Here is a 12,809-nt window from a genome sequence, read left to right on the forward strand (position 1 = left end):
CGCGCCCGAGGACGGTGGGGTTGCCAGCTGAAATCTCTGCAGCCGTTTCTCTGCTTGCCTGTTCTCGATACTTAAGGAAATAGGAATTATTTAGGGTAACCCTAAAAGGGAAGGAGGATGTAAAATCCTCTTGCTGGGTAATTTAGAAGGGGATAGGGGAAACCGCTCCAGGGTTTCACTTATGGGGCAACCCTGTGATGGCCATGTACAGACCAGTAGCACGCTGGAAGCTTCCATCACCCGATTTCTGCATGTCGCAGGGCTCCAACAGATGTGGGTGACAGACACAGAAGGGGATATGAAGCTTAAAAAGACAGCTTATGCTTATAGAAGCAAGGCTCTGGCTAGCTCGAAGGGGAGCCACGCAACGCAATCTGTATCAAAAATTTAGCAGAAGTACAACTCTTCTGCAAAGCCAAGTCAAACGGATGTTAGAAGTCCGACTCCAGCTCACCTTTGCCCTTTCATTAGCTCTGTATGTGAAAGCGTTCTTATTTACAGACCTATGGAGGCAGGCAAGTAAATAAAGGTGCAAACAAGGTAGATGCGATAGGTTAAACCTATCTGCAGGACAAAGAACAGCTTGGCGGAGGCAGCTAAACAGACATCAGGATGCAGAGGAAAAACCACATTTCTGAGTAACACAGTCTGGGAGCACAGCAGCGCCGAGAGGGAGAGGCCGACTGGTGTGTTTAAGTGTAGGGGGGGCATTTTAGCAAATGCATCCCAGCCTGTGAGCTGTCTGAGAAGGGTTTGCTGCAGGCAGGTCCCTCTGGGCAGCTCTACCCTTGGGTGCAACCAGGGTCTTCTGGTCGCCTTTGAGTCCATCTTATTGGTGGCATCACCTGAAGCTGCCTCAGCCTTTGTACGATGAGGATGAGGCAGGGAAGGACAAAGGGCTGTAACAAAAGCAGATATTTTTTACCAAAAAAATCTCCCCTGTTAAGGGAAATCCAGTTAGATGAATATTTGGAAATTCAAAAGAGGGGGTCATTTATAGGACAAGAGGTGCAACGTTTATTTTGCGAGGGTTGGGGGTGGGAGAAGGTCATTTGCTAAGCAGCTGAAACCTGTAAAGATTTGCTTTCACATTTGCTGCCACCTGGGTAATTCACAAGAATAAAGCCGCCTCTTAGCCCACTTGAATCAATAACTTCTTTCTCATTCCCATCATGCAAGTTACAACAGTTTATTCTCCCCCGGCCCGTGTCTGCATGGGCAGAGAAGCGGCTGTGTCCATCCAGGCTCCCTCCAGTCTTGAACTGTGTCACTAACATGACTTCAAACCCAAGTTACCTCGTCCTTACTGCTATTTTAAGCAGAGTCAGATCACTTGGTAACCAACCACCAAAAGCCTTGAAGATTTGCAGACAGAGACATTTCTATTAGTAAAGGTTTCCTCGACGGTCTACAAGTCAGCATCTCATGTCCTCCAGGGCCCCACGGAAAACATCAGACCTCTGCTCTTCCAACCTTCCTCCTCTTTCATTGCAAGGGGATCTGCCGGTGACCCGCCAACATCCTTAACTGTTCCCTTGGAGTGAAGCGCACTTATTGTTTTAAATAACTCACACAGATATATTTCAATCAGCTACTGTTCATTAGGATTTATTAGGCTGGACCCAAGTGCAGGCATGGAAGCTAATTAGAATTATTATTTTCAGATGACAAGTACGAGGACCTCCCAGGGACATTTTCAGTCCTTCATTTGAAGGCTGAGGTACAATTTTCAGGATTATTTTCTGAAATTATTTAATGGGGTAGTTCTTTGTAACAATGCAGAGGACCTAGGAGAGTGGTTGTGGTGGGAAGAGAAGGAAAAAACAGACCCCACTGAGAAATTCTACATGGATAAATAAACAAAAGGACATTAAGGCTGCCCAGAGCGGTGGTGGAGTCTCCTACTCTGGAGACATTCAAAACCTGCCTGTGCAACCTGCTGTAGGTGACCCTGCTCTGGAAGGGGGGTTGGACTAGATGATCTCCAGAGTTCCCTTCCAACCCTGACCATTCTGTGATTCTGTAATACCAGGGCCTGATTATACTGCCTGAAAGCTGCCACACAACCAATTTCTGACCCAGCGAGGTCACTTCATTGCGGACAACTTCCCGTATTGACCACGAAGAGGGAAAACAGGGCTCAGACCCCATCACAACTTCGTTTGTGTTAGCTTTGGGGCTCCATATCTCGTAGAGCTGTAAAAGCATCATTATTCCCTCCCTCTCCTCTCACCACTCTTTTGGCATATCCAGCCCCGGAGAATGGCGCGAGACTTTTTGGGGTCACTACCAGGTCCAGCAACTTGCTGGTCCCCCTCCAGAAACCGCTGGTGCAAGAGAAGCAGCACCATTTCCATGTGCTCAGAGCCCTTTTCCATCCCTGAGCCGCTGACGCCGAGGCAGGACTCGCCGCCCTCAGCCCATGGCACGGAGAGAAACCGAGAAGCAAATTATTTACGCAGGAACGACCTACTCAGCAGTTGTTAGCCCAGCTCCAAAGAGCTCACTGCTCCTAATGACGTCTCCAGAGCTTTGCTGGGAGGGAATATTAAAGAGAAGAGCAAGAAAACAAGCTGGTTATCTTTGGTGACTGACTGATGCCAACAGACTACAACTTGCTAAGCATTTTCAAATAGCATTTGCAGTTGACGGCCTGACATTTGGAAACCATCAGGACCTGGAAAGAGATGGGGAAAATTTCCATTCACGAAGGCTGAAGTGCGCTAAACTGTTTTTGATCGGAGCTGTCTAGAAAGGAGGTGAGAGCTGACAAACACACGTGGTTCAGGGACACCTTCACCTTTAAGGGCAAAAAGCAATTTGGTGCGTGTGCTAACAGAGGACATGAAGGCGTCCAAGTTGCAGAAGGGTTAAGCACCCGTATTTTGGGTACCAGGGTAAGCGCCGCATCCTAGCTCCTGACCAAGGAGCCCCACATCCTGGCAGAGGATGAAGGAGGTCAGCAGATCCTCCTGCTTGACCCTCCACACTTACACTCGTGCACCCCATGATAGGGATGCAACCAGGAGAAGGAAGGCTGCAGCAAGGTGACCTCTGCCTCCAGCTCTCCACCCTGACAGTTCTGGGGCAGTGAGGGGAACAGCCAAAAAAGCCCTTCTGACCATTGAAAAATTTAGACTTTAAAGGCCTCGGCACGGGTCCTTGGTCACCTTCAGTCAGGTAAAAGGAGAAACCCCAAAAGCAGCCCCAAACACCAAAAACAGAGCCTGAGGGGAGGAAATGAAACCAAATCAAAGCCTGCTTATGACGAGTTAAGTGAATATCTAGTTTTGCCATACAGGACATGCATGCTGCTCCCGATGTTCTCCAACCTCGAGCCTCCACTTCTCTCCCTGTCTCTGTTTCTCCTCTCAGAAAAGGGGCTCAGGATGTGTTGAGGAGCATTAAGAGGCAGTTACTATCAGGACCTATATAGGATCTGCATATTCATATATTGTGTGCCCTCTGCTGGCAGCCGTATTTTCCGGGAGCCACAGCAGTAGCAATAGGAAAGGGGATTTCCTTCTTCACGTTGCACAGTAGCAGGTACTGAGATTATGCCGTTTCTGATGGTCCTTGAGCCAGGCTGGTCCCTGCAGGAGCCCCTGCATCCCAGCGGCCCTGTGGCAGCTCTCGCCGACCAAGCGCTCAGCAGACTTTGCTTCCAAGGAGAACTCTTCTAATATGACCACATCCCTGAAATAAATGAGGGCGAAGGGAACATTTAAGTGATTTATCCCATCATCTATGAGGTGATGCCTAAGTTCAGCAGCACCACAGCAAGTATCCCGGATTTGTTGATGCAAAGCATAGATCAGGTGAAAATACCCACGGCTGTGTACGGACAGAGCTGGCGGAGGAGCACACATCACCTGCAGCAAGTAGTCCTGGTCTTTACCAAGGTCATTTCAGCCATGTTCACAGCCTTCGCTTTGCACTGCGAACATTTGGGCAATTAGATTTGATTTACATGAAAACCTGTACAATTCCAGAAAGTTTTGCTATGCTTGATCCTGCTAATCCTCCCTTGCCATCCCTTTCGGCTCTGACATCGCACTAGTGGTACCCGGAGGGATGGAGGGACCTCCTGCGGCACACAGACCCACGCCGCTGCTCCAGCCCTTGCTGTGACCGCTGCACCTCTCAGCTCTCCTCAAACGGATCGCCAACTGGGTCTTCAGCCCCAGCAAAAGCCTCTCTTTTGAATGCTAAGAACCTGTTTTCCAGGATGATTTTTTTTTTTTTTATCACCTATTAATACTCACTTCTTCATGCACCAGCATTGACTTTTAGCACAGATGATTCATTTCTCTTCATCCACTGAAAGATCCCTGAAACATTACTTAACCAAAAGCCAGCTGAAGAAGAAATGCATTTTTCTTTTGTGGAGGAAACCAGTTCCCCTACCAACAAAAAAAATATCAAGACAAGCAGGTTCAATGTGCCTTTGTAAGTCTGGATTGGACTCCGTCCTATTTTCATCCCATTATTCTTTCCTTCACAATTTGTCTAAAGCTTTGCAGACAGTGAAAGGCCAGTCGCTGCCGGGATTGCTTTTCCTCCTCCTTTCATACGGAGTACTCTGTTTGCCATTCTTCAGTTATATGAACCACTCCTGAATGACACATCTGTGAAAATACTTTGCCAGCAGACTCTTCTTTTACTTTTTTTTTTTTTTTTTGCCAGCTCCAGCCCCTTCAGGATCCCTCTGCAGAGATTCCCCCGTTTCCCGGCCTGCACTACACCAAGGTCTGCTTCTAACTTGAATTATTTTCATATAGTTGAATCCCCTGCGCTTTCTGCCCCTCAGAGCACTGGTTGCTATTGAAAACAGGCTGAGTTTGTGTGAACTCTGAAGGGTTTTGGTTGTTGAAGCCCATGTGAGCAGCACAAGGGTCTCTGCCACGTCGCTTCCTTTCACAAAGCTTTTGGGATTTCTGGCTGAGAAACACAGTCCAAAAAAGATGGGAAGCATCCTTGCCCCAACCGCGTCGCCTTCTGTTCCTTATGCATCTGGATTTCCCCTTCCTTTTTCCTTAAAGACCCCATTTCGCGGCACAGAGCCCCGTCCTGTGCTTCCCCACCCAGCCTGTCGCTGCTCCAGGTGCTGTCAGGAGGTCATAACAACCTCAATATTGAACGAGGAAAAAGATACCCCAAAAAACCAAAAGAAGAGAGCAACAAACAATGGAGAACGCACTATAAAAAGGCCTACGAAGAGACTAATGACACTGTTTAAACAAAGTTGTCTCCTGCGATACTGCTAAATCCTTTTTATGACCTTTCAGCCTTTAAAAACAGTTTATAAGACAATTTTCTATTTGCCAGGCTTACTAACGAAGAGTCAGTAACTGCTTACGGTGGTACCAGGAGTCTCATTATAGAACAAATAAGGTCCACTTTACCATTTTGCCCTCCCTCTTATAAAAAACTTAACTATTTCCCTCCCCAGCTGGTCCCTTGGAGCACTGCACAGCCAGAGCCGGAGTGGAGGGAGAAGGGGAAAAGCATTTGCAGAAAAAGGAACGTCCTCCAAGAGCAGCATCACAGGAGGAGGCAATAGTTGCTGGGGGAGATAAAGCACATTCAGCATGAGATTACTGCATGAATGATGCTTTGATCACGAAAGCAAAAAGCAAGAGGACAGTTTTAATGGTCTGAAAACACATGAAAAGCTAATGTAGAAAGCAGCTTTGATACACAAGACAGTGGCACAGTATTTATTTTGTGACCTTTAACAAGTATGGGCAGTGCAACAACAAGATAATTTGATGGAAAAAAATCAAAAGGAGACAGAAAAATTAACCCGAGAGCTTTGTGGCAGAGGGAGGAGAAGAGCAGCTGGGGCTGAAAGCGCCTCTGTGCCGATTTCCAGCACGTTGAGGATGGAGCCCTGTGAAGTGCCACATGTCCTCAGTCCCCACCGAGAGAAGCAGGCGGCCAGTAGTTCCCAGGAACAGGGAGTCTGGGACATCACTTAGCAAAACCCCAAAACTAAAGCATGCTTACAGCGAGCATTAACAGTTATATCTTCACACAGCCCATAGAGAACTGCCTTTTTGCGGGAGTTTTTGCATGGGACATCTTAGAGCAACCAGGGTGGGGAAAGACTGGATGTTGGAGGGGACTGCAGACTCACGACAGGCATGGTTATAGTCCCTGGGTCCTCCACTGTGGGAAAAACAGGGGAGAGAGAATTTGAAGGTAACTGGAAGGGATGGAGGGGGACAATGATGGTGTTTTCCGGGAATTAATTTTAAGAGAACTTTGAATATTAGAGGAAAAACCAGGAGCAAGACACGTGCACCAAGGCTTGTGGAAATAACTACAAGTTTCCTCTTTGCACATGCAAAAGGGCGATGTAGGAGAGATCGCAAAAGCACAGACAAGTTTCGGTACAGGGGTACATGCACTTACCTCTCCCCACGAGTACTCCCTGGCAGTTTGCTACCAATAGCCACTCTTACAGCTGTTTTGGTTTGGTTTTTTTTTTCCTCACAAGGATAAGGCAAGAAATTCTTTGATCCACAATAGCTACTTTTGCTTGAAACCTGCAGGAAGAGCACTTGCTATATGCTGTTACCCAGTTGAGAGCACAAGTCACCTTCTGGGAGAGAGAAAACATCCCAAGCAGACCACCAAGGCCAACCCCTACCTTAAGCAAATGGTCTGAGAAAATTGCTGGAAACAGCCATCAGATTTGGCTGGAATTTCTAAGCAGCAAAAGTCCCACCTGAAAAAAGAAAATCTCCACAATGAGCAGTCACAAAAAGACAGTGCCCATCAGCTAATTTATGCACTATGAATAATTCAGCCACATCTATTTAAAAACTTCAGCTGGATAAAAAACACATTGGAAAGATCATCCAGAGGTAAAGAGGAATGCCAACCACCCCAGAGGTCTCTCCCTCTTCACTGCACCTGCAATCTCCTGAACTGCCCCAGCTGAACCCAGAGGTTGAAAGGAGAGGAAGAAAGAGGTGGTAGAGACACAAATCTGGGAGAGAAAAGAAGACAACCTCCTGCCATCTATAAAAGCTTCCCAATATGCTTTTTTCTTTTTTTATGGTGGACATAAGATTTTTGGCTTAAGTTAAGACCGAGCTCCTCCTCCTGCAGGCTCTGTGGTGATTTGCCCCAGCCTCTTCACATGCCAGTCAGCCCAAGTGAGGATTAAAACTCCAGGAGAGGTCCAAGCTCAAACCATCAGCTGCTCTCCCTGGCAGCGATGCTCCAAACTGTGGGTTTCGGCAGCAGAGACCTGTCCAGGTGGGGTTACCCCTCACGCTCTGAGCTGCCAGCAGAGTTTAAGTCCCTGTGCTCTCCCTTCAGGTTTCTCTTGCACCATGGAGGGAGGAAGGATGCACTTAAAAAGCAATCCTATTTTCCATCATTTTCCACCCCCCTATTTCTTTTACAATCATAAAAAACTTAAGGGGACCCTGGGATTGAATGGGCTCCCTCCCTCCAGCTCCCCACAGTCACCTTCTTGGGATGTTCGGATCGCTTTCCGGGGGATAACGGAGCAGGACCTACAGAGACAGTAAAGACCTGGTACTGCTGGAATAAAGAAATACCGCCTCAACATTTTCCACTGAAGTGCTTTTGCAAGCAGGAAAAAGCCAGAACACGTCTGAATCCCCAAGACCACTGGAAGCTCATCACAGCAATCAAAAGTAAAACACTCCCCTTCCCCTTGCAGCACACCTGCAACGTGGAGCAGGTGATGGAAGCAGCTGCCTTCCCTCATCCAAACTTTGCATCCAAACCTTAGAGAAAGCTCTACGCCTCCATCTTCCTAAACAGAGCTCCGCTTCAGACCACTATAAGCCGGGCTGTTATTTTTCCAGAAAGCTCAGCATTTCTCAAACTAGGGTTTTCAACCTGAAATGGGGTCACAGAACCTTTTCAGCTGGGTTAGCGGCCCTGGGCAACTTTGTGTTTATTCCAGATAATCTGCAAGGCTGAGTTCAGGGTGGAATTCTTGTTGTGGCAGGATGGCCAGTCGAGCATAATTTAATTTGAATTTATCTTTGTTAGCCAGCAAATTCGCCTGCCTCCGCTACTGGCCTGCATTATCATTTCTTCAGGGCTACTAAGAAATATCTGCAAAGCGTTAGGCTGGCAGCAAGGGCAAAAAAAAAAAAAAATCAGTTCCACAGATAAGTGTGGCGAGGGGCCTATCTGGGTCTCTAAACAGTGGGAGCAAGAGTGGGTCAAATGAGACAAAATTGCTTCGTGACCCTAAGAAATAGGGTGAGAGACCTGCAAGGCTGCATGCCCTTCTGCTACGTGGTGTGTGCATGTGGAAGAGCATCGGTTCTCGGCCAAAGCATCCTTTTCCTTCGCGTAACAACCGCACGGAAAGGAGGAGATGCAGCATCAGACCCACCTGCAGCGAGACAAGGCATCGCCCCGGGCCAAGTGGAAATCCTGATGCTGCCGGCTGTGGGTTTGGGGTTACCCGAGCTACTCCCCATCCTTTTTTCTGGCATTGCAACAGCCAGAGAAGCCTCCCATGCAGGTGGCATTGCCGGGGACGCGTTCCGCTCTGCTCTAAGGCTCCTTTCTATTGCCACTGTGGTCTCGAGGAGCGTTAGTAGGACAGTGACAGAAGTCTCATACATATTAAATATATTGAGGGCGAAATGTTTAATAAACCATCACATTCAGAGCCTTCTTTCCCTCTCTACAGTCGCGTCTATCTTGACTTGTTCCTGCTCTACAGAGGAAGTGGCAGGATTTAATAGTCTTTTATTAGTATGTCAGCTTTTAAAACGGTCAAAGCATTATTCATAGCGTGGGTTAAAAAAAAAAAAAAAGGAAATGCAGCACATATAGGAGACACATGTATTTGTTGTTCCAGCCAATAAAAGGGGTTAAGTGCAGCGGTGTGTGCCTGGCCCCTTTCTGTCACATCTGGAGAGGAGCCGTCACACTTTCCCTCCCAAGCCAGCCTCATATTTACTTCATTTCCATGCTTCGTGCCCCTGCCACTCCGTGAAGCAGTGTGCTCCGGGTGTTTTGGGATTTCATCCCCCTGAGCAGCAGGAGGGGCACCAGAACCACCAGCTTTAAGACAAGCTCAGGTTTGCCTAAATGCAAATTGGAAGTCTCAAACATTTCTGGTAAATTAAGGTCTGCTCCATCTTTACCCCATTCCCTCCTCATTTCTTTCTTTTAACTGTGCTGGGAAAGTGTTTTGTTTGAGTTTTTTTTTTTCTTTTAGGTCACCAAAAGCCCTTGTTTTCTCTGTTCTTTTGCCACCTGACATCATGCCCAGACCTGAAGAGATGGACTTTCAGGCAGAGGAGGATATTTTTCCCCACCAAAATGCAACTTCACAGCCTTAGACTAATAAGAAAGAACAGGCACCAAATACTCCCCCAAAGCTTTCTTGCCCCACAAGTCACATTTCAAAAACCCTCCTGGACCTAAGTGGGTTTTTTTTTGCGTACTACTCCGGAGCAGGTTTTCATCTCCCAGTGTAACAGGGTCAGAGATGTATGGGGATATTTGAGTCCTCTGCTCAGCCTGACAAAGACTGAACCTGGTGTCCTGGTTCCCATGACTATGCTCAAAAGGGCCAACTAGTTGTTGAAAAAAAGCCTTATAGCAAAGGTATGAAATGAAATAATTTATCCTAAGCAGATTATCTAGAAAAAGGCATATTTATATTATGCGAAGATAAATGAGTGAACGTTTCTTCCCATGCTTGCTCAGAAGGATTAGAGAGATTCATCCTTGCTTCTCCCCACGTCTAATTTTCTGATCAATTCCACATTTTTTTCTCCACTTTCACATTTTGGGATTCTGACTTCAGCTGGAAAAGCTGAAAGGCAGCATCTGCTCCCAGAATTTTTCTGGCTCAGGTAGGAAAAAACCTGTTCCCATCACAGTCCCAGCCCAGACACAAGGTGTTCCACGACACATCCGCATTTCGAGGGGCTCATTAAAAACAGACCTTCTGAAACTTGGAGGCTCACCCTTCATTACTGACTGCACTATCCTGGAAGCCCATTACCTTTAATTGGCACAGAGTCGCATTGAAAACCTGGAGCTAGCTCCGCTCTAATCCATACAAGGACTGCCTCTAGATTTTGATGGAGGCAGGTTTTCACCCCAGAGCCTCTTAGAAGCAAATCTTATTTAGGTCAGCAGTGACATTTTCCTTTCTGAAATAGTAGGCCAAATGCCAACGAAATTGGAGCACATTAGTTTGGGCAGTCAAGGGATTTACTTTACAATACTATGTATTACACCCATGTGAACACTGAAGAAAAAAAAAAAAGCGACCCGCTGTGCTGAACTTCCAACAACTTATTCATCATCACTGGTTGAACATCAGAGTTTCCACTCCAGACGAAACCTAGGTTACTGTTAAAAGAAATCCCCTTTAGCCCTAATTTGGAACAAAGCCCCACACTAAGGTTTCCCATCAAAAGTCTCAATCCAGTAACAGACGTGCCAGCTCTTACAGCTATCAGAATACGTACGAGGAAACCTTATGAAGTCCAAATGGAGAGCTCAGTTGTCAAAAAGTTGCATTTCGATATAAATCAGGGTGGGTTTATGATGCATTTTCATGCAAACAAAAGCACCAGGTTGGATGGGGAGAGCCCTGCCCAGAGAGGGTCACGGCATTCAGCACAGGCTGCAGGTCTCTAGGAGGGGAGGGTGATGGGTCTTCAAAGTTCTAAAAAAACTAAAGTTCCAGGAGATTCAATGACTTGCTCAACAAGAGAGGCCAGATGAGTGACAGAACAGACAGTAAGAGCTTTTTTACCCCAAAAGCTGGAGAAATCTTCCATCCCTCAAAGTCTTTTTATGGGAATTAGGCCATCCTCTGTCCACAGGACTGGTTATTATTATTTCAGGAGGGTCTTAACTTGGCCCAGGGACTGCACACCTAAACAGCTTTGTTCCTGTCCTCCAGCCTCAAGGAATTAGTGCAGGTATGTTTAGGAGCAGCTATAACTGAGGAACTCTGAGGATCTCAGCCTAGCTTGCACCTACCCTTCCTCCTCAGCCAGGGTCCGTGCTCTTCTCTTTGCCTTCTTCTGCAGCAATGCCACTCAGACTCCACATCAAGGCTGCAGACATCTGCTGCCTCTCCAGCTGCTCTTCAGTGACAACCTGACAAGCCCTCACTTTGACAGTCACGCAAGAGTTACGGCTTGTCAGAGACTGCAGTTGTCCAAGCAGAGCCACCTGGAAATGGGGAGACGGTGGGAGGACCAGAATCGTAAGCAGCAAGTGATTGTATGATGCTGGATTCATGCTGGGATCCCAATATTTTAGCAAGTACTTGTACATACACACCTTCCCCCACGATAGATAGTTGTGATTCCCAATAGCCACACATAATTCCAGGGCCCATAAACTGATAACAAACTCCCCTGCGTGTCATAAGGAAACGCACCCAAAACCAAGTAGACTTGAATAACAGAAAACATTGAGCTCCTGCCTAAACCAAAATTACAGGCAGCATTTGATCAATCCATGTGGCTTTATTAGCACAGCCTGACTGCAGGTTCCTTCCCAACAGCAACAGCATCTTGAATCAATAGCTTAATTGTCTTCCTGGCTTGTTTGGCGTCTGGTTAAGTTCACTGATTAATCCTGCAGACTAACGGAGTTCGCTCAGCTGAACGAGTTAAACTTTCACAGACTGATGAGGAGGTCCCCCTGGATTTTCACGTCTGCGCTTAGCAGGAAGGCAGTCAGCAGCTGGCATGGCGAGATGTGCCATGGGAACACCCTGGCCCCACAGTGCCCTGGGAATTGTCACTGCAGCATCATTTTCTGGGAAAGGAGGGTGGCCAAGGCAGGTTTGCACTTACATGTGCCTGAAGACACACTGACAGGTAGCACGTCCTCTGATGTAGATGTTCCCTGCGACATTTTGTCACTGCTCTTCCACCGTCTTTTCTTCCCTACTCAATTCTCACCCCTGGAAACAGCCTGGCACCATCTGAGCTACGCTTGTTCTCAAGTAATGATCTTTAAATATTGATCACCACCACCAATAGGTCAAAAATGGGCAACAAGCTATCTAAAGCAAATATTGCCTGTAACTCAAACATGACAGATTTGAGGGGGCTTTTTAAGCCATATACTGGATCCTCTGTTAAGACAGCTCTTTCCCAATAAGACAACTTGCTTCAGATGTGTCATTAATCCTATGAATAAGATGTCCCCATTAGACAACTTCTGTCACGTCTTCGTAATTTGTTAGAAGGTGGCAATTCTTTTGTGCCTTTCTCCTTAGCATTAATCTCCTGGAGAGACTAGAAGAGATATTTTTTAAGTGCGACCTGCAAAGCAAAGGCAATCTTCGAGTCTTTCTGTTACATAGATCCAGAGAATAGGAAAGAAACCAAGCTGTTTGCTTTTCCTACTTGGAGCTAACGGAGGTGTGCAGATTTATGGTACCTGAGGATATAGCTTTTGCTTCCTGGAAGACTACAGAAAGAACAAGAGATAGTAGATTTATGATTTCCAGTTACCAAGGAATTGTAACCTATTAGCAGTCAATCACAGAAAGTTAAATGGCAAAGGAGATTTTGGCTGACTTGGAGAACATTTGTACAACGTTAGGGAAGCGATACGTGTAGGAACAGACTCACCAGGCTGGATGTGATTAAGCTGAACATCTCTAATGTCTAAGGTGAAAAACAGGGCAGAGAAAAAAGGTGACAATCCAAAGCAATAGCTCACAAATCAGCCATTTCTTAAGTGGCTCAGCAGGGGCTGGGATGATGGGGTAGACAGGCAAGGACACTTTTCATTGATTACACTTTACAACA

The sequence above is a fragment of the Charadrius vociferus genome, unplaced genomic scaffold (assembly GCF_000708025.1).
Source record: "Charadrius vociferus isolate BGI_N301 unplaced genomic scaffold, ASM70802v2 scaffold27, whole genome shotgun sequence".
Taxonomy (NCBI): Eukaryota; Metazoa; Chordata; class Aves; order Charadriiformes; family Charadriidae; genus Charadrius; species Charadrius vociferus.